The sequence below is a fragment of the Octodon degus genome, unplaced genomic scaffold (genome assembly GCF_000260255.1).
Source record: "Octodon degus isolate 3935 unplaced genomic scaffold, OctDeg1.0 scaffold00001, whole genome shotgun sequence".
Classification (NCBI taxonomy): Eukaryota; Metazoa; Chordata; class Mammalia; order Rodentia; family Octodontidae; genus Octodon; species Octodon degus.
Window position 1 is genome coordinate 7,127,150 of NW_004524577.1, and position 7,989 is coordinate 7,135,138.

At 51.1% G+C, this 7,989-nt stretch overlaps 1 protein-coding gene across 1 annotated transcript in view; it reads right to left on the reverse strand.

Annotated features, from left to right (window-relative positions):
* The window catches only part of Cldn34 (claudin 34), a 6,212-nt gene extending 4,944 nt beyond the window's left edge, over positions 1–1,268 (reverse strand). The window contains exon 1 of the mRNA XM_004623141.2: positions 975–1,268. The gene's annotated coding sequence lies outside the window, so the exon portion shown is untranslated. The remainder of the gene's footprint in view (positions 1–974) is intronic.
* Positions 1,269–7,989: the final 6,721 nt, after the last annotated feature.

A 7,989-nucleotide genomic window follows, 5' to 3' on the forward strand; every position in this document is an offset into this window, starting at 1 on the left:
ATCCCGAATTTTGCTTCTGATAGACCCACATATACATATGTATTAAGGTTCAAGAGACACTACTTCCAAGTGACCCCTCCAGAAATACTTATTTTCCATTCTTTCTTATACCTTCCGGGCTTCCAATGGTGAAGATACATCATTGAAACACAAAGCGAAGCTAAATCCAAAAGGGTGGCCCCCCCCACCCCCCCAGTTCACAGGAGACTCAACTCAGAGGTTTTGCCTGAGCTATATCACCAACATCTCCCCATTTTTTGGTACCAGATATTGAACTCAGTACCTGGCGCTTGCCAGGCAGGTGCTGTGCCACTGAGCTACATCCCCAGCTGCCCATTTTTTATTTTGACACAGCACCTTGCTAGGTCACTAAGTTAGCAGGTTAAGCTTGAACTAGCAATCCTCCTGCCTCAGTTTCCCAGGATGCTGAATAACAGATCAAAAGGCTCCCGAGAAAGCCAGATACTAACTGGAGCAGTAACTTTTGTCTCTGTCAATGAAATGTTATAATCCCTTGTTCCCCAGCATCTTGTTATGTCCGAGTAGGGTCACCAAGACACAACGCTGTCACAGCTTGACAAGCTGTCTCTGTTCCCCTGCCTGCCCTTAAACCCCACGCCAGAGCCCAACCCCCTTGACAAAACAGATAAAAGCTGGCACCTGCCCTTTGTCCTTTGCTCAGCTGTTTTGGATTTATCGCCTGAGCCGGTGTGCATCTAAAGGTCAAACCCCCGTTTCCCACTGGGGCTCTCCCGTCTCGCCAATCCTGCAGCAGTACAGGGCGACTCTGTCTTCTCAGGTACTCAGGAGAAGAGAGGGCGAATTTGAGGCCAATATAAAGGGGCTGGGGATACAGCTCCAGGGTGCAGCATTTGCCTCAGGCGTGTGAGGCCCTGAGGTTGGTCCCTAGAACTGCGGGAGGAAGACAGAAAGAGCTTCCTAGTGGCTGGAAGCCTGTGTGTTTTCACACTCACAGTGTCGGTTGTCCTTCTTGGAGGCAGGCTTCTTCTTCCCTACCAGTCTGGCCAGGCGGCAGTTGGGTCTTTCCTTGACTAGTGACAGGGCGGGGGAGGGGCGTCACCGTCCAGCAGGAGGGATCTGGGCCAGCCTTGGCTCCTGCCCCTCCTCTCTGCCGCAGGACTGCCGATGTTCCCAGTGCAGGCAAAGCCAGCAGCCTGCTGAGGACAAGTGGCGTGACAAAGACATAAACCTCTGGAGGCAGCCCTGGAGAATCCGGCTCTCTTGTTACTTTGTCCCTACCAGGTTTACCCAAACTGATGCGCCCGCAGAACTGCTGCCATCGCTTCTCCAACTTCAGGGAGGCGGCCCGGAAGGGCTGAAGTGGCCACAAGAGTTATCCCATCACAATATTTACCCTTACCGAGTACAGTGTACTCCGATGTATCCCGTCTACTGTAGTGTGGTGGATGAACTAATGGTGAACTTGTGACACCTAGCTGGGCTGAGTCAGCGTGGCGCTGGGTGCGGAGGCCCCGCCTGGGGACCGTTGCCAACAGCACAAAGGGAGAACAGGAGGGGAGGTGGTGCCGCAGGTCCTCCTGAAGCAGCTTGTCACCATGGCTTTCCTGATACGAACTCAGCTGTTCTGACCTTTGGAGGAGCTTGGACCCTCACTGCTCCTGAGGCCGGCCGTGGTACCTTCCAGGTGAGCTCTGGTCCTAACCTGGAGTATCATCCCTTCCTGGCTCCAGTGCAGACCCTTCAGCCTGCTGGCTCAGATCCTCCATCCCGCTGGCGCAGACTTTCTAGCTTCCACCCCTTTGGGCCTTCCTGGCGCGGATCCTTGGGACAGACTTGCGTGAGACGTTGTCATGGGCTCTAGGCCTCGTGTGGGACACTGCTGTGGGATCCAGGCCCTCAGCTGGATTCTTTGGGTTGCTGGGGCATTGTCAGATCTCCCACAGTCTTCTGTATTTGACTTGGGGTGAATATCATAAAATATGTTATGTAAGCCCTGACTGTAACATGTAGCTCGTCACTGCACGCGTGCGCACACACACACACACACACACTTACTTACACACACCAGCTAGTTGAGGTCTATTCACCAGTGCTTCTCAAAGTCTAGAGTCCAGAGCTTCCATCTTGGGGGTCTTAGAGAACATAACCACTTTCAAGATAATACAAAGAAGTTACTTTCTTTTTTATCTTCATCTTGTCATGAATATGCCATGTGTGGAGGGCCACCTGGGCAGCTCTCCTTGAAAGAAGAGCGATAGTCTCCATTCTGGCTGAGCCTGACCCTATGCCCGTGTATTGGTATGTACAGAGCTGGCTAGGAATTCTCCTTATCCTTGCAATTGGCCTTAAGCAATGCACATTGGTCTAGCTGAGGTGCTGGTGGGAGTCTTTGAAGATGGCACGGCACGCATGTTTCCCTGATAACCCACACCTGCTGCTCTTTAATATGCACTCTGTCAATGACAGGACAAAGAGCCAATGCGCCATGCTGCCGGCTGGGATGAGCCTCGAGATAGAGGCTATGACTTCCCGGGGCTTGAAAGATTACACATCAGAGCTGAAGCACCAGCCCCCAAACCATTTGGTACTATCTCAATTGTACAATGCAAATTACTTTCTCTGCATATCCTCTCTGCATATGACAGAGGTCAATGCAGGCCTCCTACCTAGCCCAGCTCACAGTCCTCACCTACTTCCTGCCGTTCTCAGTCATTCTTCCTCAAGCCACTCCTCCTTCATGACTGAATAAAATCTGGGTGCAGCCTTGGGTTAGCCTCTTTGTTCCAGAAAGCCATCCCCATGGCTGGACTTAGGGCCCCTAGGCTCCCCATAATTATAAATATGTTTTAGTGTCTTTATTCTCGCCGTGAGTTGTGCTGGGAATGGTAGATTGGAATTAACTTGGTGAGATTCCAATAAGACATTTTGGGATTACAGATATAAACTTCTTAGATGTGTACAAGGACCATAGAGGGTTCACTACACTGTGAAGTTTTCCAGAGGCTTTGGGACACGTGGAAAAGCAGCAGACAAAACGCAGAAGCAAGAATGAGAACGCGACAGTCCAGAGATTTGCAGAAGTGTAAAACAATGCTAGTTGTCTTGTAATTTTTTTTTTATTTTGGAAAATACAGCTAATTTTCATTTATTTTTATTTTTATTTTTTTAAATCATTTATTTAGAGCTGGTGAGATGGCTCAGTGGTCTAAAGCACCTACTTAGAACAAGCTTAGCAAATCACAGGGACCACGGTTCAATCCCCCAGCACCACATGCCAGCCAGCCCGCCCCCTGGTGGGCTGAGCTGGCCATATACACACACACACACACACACACACACACACACACACACACACACACAAATAAATAAATAAAATTTTTAAAAAATCATTTATTTATTTGTGTGGGGGGGGCAGCTCAGCCCACCAGCCACCAGGGAGCGGGGCTGGCTGGCATGTGGTGCTGGGGGATTGAACCGCAGTCCCTGCTCTTTGCTGAGTTTGTTCTAAGTAGGTGCCTTAGACCACTGAGCCATCTCACCAGCCCTAATTTTCATTTTTAAAAAATGAAAAAGAACTATTGCCATTAGAACAGTTTCCCAAGGCAAAGGTTACTTGCATGCACTTCCTCAAAACTTCTAGAGCGTGGGCCAGAGAGATAGCTCAGTAGACTAAGCACCTACCTGGCAAGCGGAAGGTCCTGAGTTCAATCCCCGGTAAAGAGGAGGGGTGGGGGGTGGGGGTCTCTAGCTGTCCTGGGTAGACCTTGGTCCGGCCCCAGCTGCAACCTGGGATGCTGTGGGCAGCTCAGGCCACTTGGCTCAGTGGCCAGCTGGGGGAGATAAGCAAAAGGCGACTCATGAATGGCGTTTGGCAACAGGCCCAGCCCACAGCCCAGAGCGGACCCGCAGCACATTTCCCCATGTCGCCCACACTCCCAGCTCTGCGGGGCTTGGACACTCACTGATGCCAGCGTTTCTGGGAGACAGTAGGGCACACCTCAGGATTTTAGGTCCTGGTCATCCTGATGGGACACAGTCCCCAGGGGCTGGTTTGAGTCTCAGCGAACGCCTAGTACCATAGGAGCAAATGGTGCACAGGACAGTGCAGCGAGCCTGCGGTTCTCTCCCTGCAAAGCCAGGCAGCCCTCTCTTCTAGACATTCCCATCTTTGGTGACAACCAGGGTTGGCCCAGGGAGGGGCTCCTGTTTTCAAGTGCCCTGCCACCTGGCTGCTGGAGGAGCCTGGGCCCAGCCCCCTATAGCCCCAACTCACTCCACCTCTCCCTGGCCCGTCCTGTTTCTTCCATCTCTATTTCTCCTCCGAGCTCTTCTCCAGTCATCAGTCCACCGTCAGTCCATCCGACTCTGTTCTGCTCCCCTCCTCTCTCCGCAGCACTCCTGTGTACTGTTTCCTTCTGGTCTCTGTCCGTTCCCTTCCTCTGTCTCCGGCCCCTCTCTCCGCTCTTCCTCGTCCTCCCTCTACCTCTCTGCCATGCTGTGCATTTCCTTTTTCTGTCTTGCTCCTCCTCATAGCTAAGCCCCTTCCCTTCCCCACCCTCCTCTTTCTAGATCATTCCCAGGCAACCACTAACCCTCTCCCAGACCTGCCTGTGAGCTCAGGCAGCTGAGGACTGCACCTGGCCTGACCTGCTGGGGACACCTTCCAAATCCACCTCCGTGACGTCTTCCAACTGCCGTGGGCGTCTCCTCGTGTCCTCCTCCCCACGCCCTCCTTACTCCAGATTCGCTCTCCCTCCTTTGTACCCAGGATGCCTCAGGGGGCGTTATGGCGACTGCCAGTTCTGTCCTGTGCTGTGCATCTCTCAGGACGTCTGAAGCCGGGGAGCCAGGGCTGTGACGCATCCCGAGCAGGGCCGGGTCCAGGGCCAACGTCCCCTCTGCACCTGCTCCCCTGGCACACCTGGCATCTATCATTCACACCCTCCCGCTCTGCCCAAGATGCCCGCTGCCCAGTTCAGGATGGGAAGATAATGTAGCCCGCCCGTGGGGTCTCTGAAACTTGAGGAAAGTGACAGTCACAGTAACATATTTGTGGAGACTCGGTATTTGTACATCTGTACGGGGTGCAGTAAAAGTCAGTATGTGCACACCATGTGTGATGAGACGGCGTGTCCTCGGCCACCCAGTATGGCAAAGCCCTGCATCGCCGCTGGTGGAGGTTTGCACAGATTCAACCAGACAAAGACCTGCGCTTGAGAAGTCTGGCCACCTTGTTCAGCGCATCCTACCTAGTTCTGTCGGTAGAGGGCGCAGCTGAGATCCCAAGAGCCACCAGAGCAGAGGTGGCCCGTGTCTCGTGATTGCTAATAAGCGCCCCGGAAGGAGTGGGGCCTGTAGCGCTCTCCTTGGAAAGGAGGCTCCTCCCGCGGCCACACCGCCCTGCACAGCAGAAATGGGCATCTGTCACTGTGGTGGAAGGGTACCCCCACGGGCAGCCAGTGGGGCACCTCCACCTGTCCCATGTCTCAGAAAGTCAGAATCAGCCACAAAACTCCACTGTTTCACGGGCCTCGACATCTGGAGAGCAGAAAGAAGTCCTGCAGAGGACCTGCCGTTGCGATATGTCACCAGCTGTCTCTGCACAGATGTGAGCCAGGGCCCTGTACCAGAGGGTGATCCCCCGACTTGCCCTCGGAGACAGGAGACCCAGCTAGCTACGCAGCCTGGGAGGACACAAGAGTCAGTTGCTGGAAGCAGGCCTGGAGGTGATTCCGGACTTTGACCCTGTCTCCTGCTGGTATACATTTTCTCTAGCACATATGCAATTTCTAATGACTCAGAATATTTGGGCTGGTGAGATGGCTCAGTGGTCTAAAGCACCTACTTAGAACAAGCTTAGCAAATCACAGGGACCGCGGTTCCATCCCCCAGCACCACAAGCCAGCCAGCCCCACCCCCTGGTGGGCTGAGCTGGCCACACACACATACACACACACATAAATAAATAAAATTAAAAAAAAAAAACCAGAATATTTTATTCTAGGACACCACTGGAAGTGTTCTACATAGATTTACCTAGTAGAGAGACTGTGATGAATTATGACCACATATAACTTGCATATTATCAAATAGAATATAACACTTATATGATCAAATATACTATAACATATAAGTAAAATATGACATTGAAAATTGCACGAGCCCAGGGATAGCGCAGCAGTAAAACCCATGCCTGGCAAGTACAAGGTCGTGTGTTCAATTCCCAGTAAAAGAAAGAAAGAAGAAAGAAAGAAAGAAAGAAAGAAAGAAAGAAAGAAAGAAAGAAAGAAAGAAAATTGTACAAATCACACAATATCAAGAGGATTACTGTTAAAATTTGTTGATTTCTGAGGATTATAGCACAGACTCTGAAACATTTAATCACCTAGCTGCTGACAGCCATGGGACAAAAATCACACTACAAACAGTAACCACCCAGGAGCATCTCTGCGGAAAGACAGCAGGCGGCGGGTTCTCTGCCTGAGGCTTCAGGTCCCAAGGCAAGGGCCGTGGTCCTCTTGTTATTTCCAGAACAACAACAGCGAAAACCTCAGTCAGTCCTCCTGGAATTCAGCTCCCACCGCAGCTGGGAATACAGAAGCCTGGGGGATCTCGGGGAAGATTTTGTTTCTTGAAAATTAAAGACACCTTTACAGATCTTGTCTACACTGTGAGCGTTTCATGCAGTGACCCTAAAATCATTCCCAAGGCCAAAGCCAAGGAAGTTGTCGCCTGCGTTCACTTGTAGGAATATAAGGGCTTCAGGGCTCCCACTTAGGGGTTTCTCCATTTTGAGTTGGCTTTTCTGGATGGCACTAGGTAGGGTCCAAATGCTTTTATTTTCTTTACAGTCACATGAGGAAGCACTTATTTGGGATTTCACATGGAAATCATACAAACAAAATCGGTATAAACAAACCCGCAAAGTCCTAACACATAGCAGAAGACAAAGTAAAAACAGAACTGACAGCTTGGCAGGCGTGGTGGCCCACACCTGTAATTCCAGCACTCAGGAGGCTGAGGCAGGAGGATTGCTGCAAGTTCCAGACCAGCCTGGGGGCTACAGAAGTGAACACAAGGCCAGCCCAAGCTGCAGATTGAGACCTTGTCTCAAAAAACAAAAACAAAAGCAGAAACAACAACAACAAAAAACTTGACAGCTACACACAGTTGGATGCAGTTGTGTCTTGCACAACAGTCTTACAAAATGATCATCAGAGCACCAGAAGACCAATCTTTTTTTTTAATTTATGTATTTGGTACAGGATCTTGTTACACAGCTCAGACTCATAGTGATTCTCCTGTCTTAGCCTCCCCAGTGCTGGGATTACAGGCATGTGCCACCACGTCCGGTTTCAGTGGCTGGCTTGACAGGCCAGGGGCAACACTGGGGATCAAACCTGGATCCTCCTGCCTGCCAGGCAGGCACTTTGACCGCTGAGCTATCTCGCCAGCCCAAAAGACCACTCGTCACTGTTGTCCTGGAAGATTTCTTCAGCATCTCTCTTTGTGTGTGTGTGTGTGTGTGTGTGTGTGTGTGTGTGTGTGTGTGTGTATAACCAGGGATTGAACCAGGACCCTGTGCTTGCCAGGCAAGTGCTTATTCTACTGAGCTATCTCCCCGGCCCCTCCTTAGCATCTCCTGTTTTCTCCAATGCCTTCCTCTCTAGTATGCCTGGTAATTATTTTGGTGATTGCTGCCTCGCCAAGACACCTTGCTGGGGCCAACGAGATAGCTTAGCAGACTAAGCACCTGCCTAAGTGGAGGGACCGAGTTCAATCCCCGGCAGCACATGCTATGCCAACCCCTCACCTGGCCACACTGAGACAGCCACCGAGACTGGGCATGGTGGTGCACATCTATAATCCCAGCACTGGAGAGGCTGAAAACAGGAGGATTACTACAAATCCAAGCTGCAACACTAACAACATCTTTGAAAAGCACAAACCCACATACTCTTGATCTTTTAGTGACTCGGTCTGTTTTAATTGTGCAGTATCCAGGTT